Here is a 2217-nt window from a genome sequence, read left to right as displayed (position 1 = left end):
AAAAATAGAAATGGAAGGAAAACTTCCAAACTCATTTTATGAGGCCAGCATCACCTTGATCCCAAAACCAGACAAGGATCCCACCAAAAAAGAGAGCTATAGACCAATATCCTTGATGAACACAGATGCGAAAATACTCAACAAAATACTAGCCAATAGGATTCAACAGTACATTAAAAAGATTATTCATCACGACCAAGTAGGATTTATTCCAGGGCTGCAAGGTTGATTCAACATCCACAAATCAGTCAATGTGATACAACACATCAATAAAAGAAAGAACAAGAACCATATGATACTCTCAATAGATGCTGAAAAAGCATTTGACAAAGTACAGCATCCCTTCCTGATCAAAACTCTTCAAAGTGTAGGGATAGAGGGCACATACCTCAATATCATCAAAGCCATCTATGAAAAACCCACCGCAAATATCATTCTCAATGGAGAAAAATTGAAAGCTTTTCCGTTAAGGTCAGGAACATGGCAGGGATGTCCATTATCACCACTGCTATTCAACATAGTACTAGAGGTCCTAGCCTCAGCAATCAGACAACAAAAGGAAATTAAAGGCATCCAAATCGGCAAAGAAGAAGTCAAATTATCACTCTTCGCAGATGATATGATACTATATGTGGAAAACCCAAAAGACTCCACTCCAAAACTGCTAGAACTTATACAGGAATTCAGTAAAGTATCAGAATATAAAATCAATGCACAGAAATCAGTTGCATTTCTCTACACCAACAGCAAGACAGAAGAAAGAGATATTAAGGAGTCAATCCCATTTACAATTGCATCCAAAACCATAAGATACCTAGGAATAAACCTAACCAAAGAGACACAGAATCTATACTCAGAAAACTATAAAGTACTCATGAAAGAAATTGAGGAAGACACAAAGAAATGGAAAAATGTTCCATGCTCCTGGATTGGAAGAATAAATATTGTGAAAATGTCTATGCTACCTAAAGCAATCTACACATTTAATGCAATTCCTATCAAAGTACCATCCATCTTTTTCAAAGAAATGGAACAAATAATGCTAAAATTTATATGGAACCAGAAAAGACCTCGAATAGCCAAAGGGATATTGAAAAAGAAAGCCAACGTTGGTGCCATCACAATTCCGGACTTCAAGCTCTATTACAAAGCTGTCATCATCAAGACAGCATGGTACTGGCACAAAAACAGACACATAGATCAATGGAACAGAATAGAGAGCCCAGAAATAGACCCTCAAATCTATGGTCAACTAATCTTCGACAAAGCAGGAAAGAATGTCCAATGGAAAAAAGACAGCCTCTTCAATAAATGGTGCTGGGAAAATTGGACAGCAACATGCAGAAAAATGAAATTGGACCATTTCCTTACACCACACACAAAAATAGACTCAAAATGGATGAAGGACCTCAATGTGCGAAAGGAATCCATCAAAATCCTTGAGGAGAACACGGGCAGCAACCTCTTCGACCTCTGCCGCAGCAACATCTTCCTAGGAACAACGCCAAAGGCTAGGGAAACAAGGGCAAAAATGAACTATTGGGATTTCATCAAGATCAAAAGCTTTTGCACAGCAAAGGAAACAGTTCACAAAATCAAAAGACAACTGACAGAATGGGAGAAGATATTTGCAAACGACATATCAGATAAAGGACTAGTGTCCAGAATCTATAAAGAACTTAGCAAACTCAACACCCAAAGAACAAATAATCCAATCAAGAAATGGGCAGAGGACATGAACAGACATTTCTGCAAAGAAGACATCCAGATGGCCAACAGACACATGAAAAAGTGCTCCATATCACTCGGCATCAGGGAAATACAAATCAAAACCACAATGAGATATCACCTCACACCAATCAGAATGGCTAAAATCAACAAGTCAGGAAATGACAGATGCTGGCGAGGATGCGGAGAAAGGGGAACCCTCCTACACTGTTGGTGGGAATGCAAGCTGGTGCAGCCACTCTGGAAAACAGCATGGAGGTTCCTCAAAATGTTGAAAATAGAACTGCCCTATGACCCAGCAATTGCACCATTGGGTATTTACCCTAAAGATACAAATGTAGTGATCCAAAGGGACACATGCACCCGAATGTTTATAGCAGCAATGTCCACAATAGCCAAACTATGGAAAGAACCTAGATGTCCATCAACAGATGAATGGATTAAGAAGATGTGGTATATATACACAATGGAATACTATGCAGCCATCAA

Source organism: Mustela nigripes, chromosome 10, assembly GCF_022355385.1.
Source record: "Mustela nigripes isolate SB6536 chromosome 10, MUSNIG.SB6536, whole genome shotgun sequence".
Taxonomy (NCBI): domain Eukaryota; kingdom Metazoa; phylum Chordata; class Mammalia; order Carnivora; family Mustelidae; genus Mustela; species Mustela nigripes.
The sequence above is the reverse complement of the archived record's forward strand: the minus strand, read 5'-3'. Positions refer to the sequence as shown.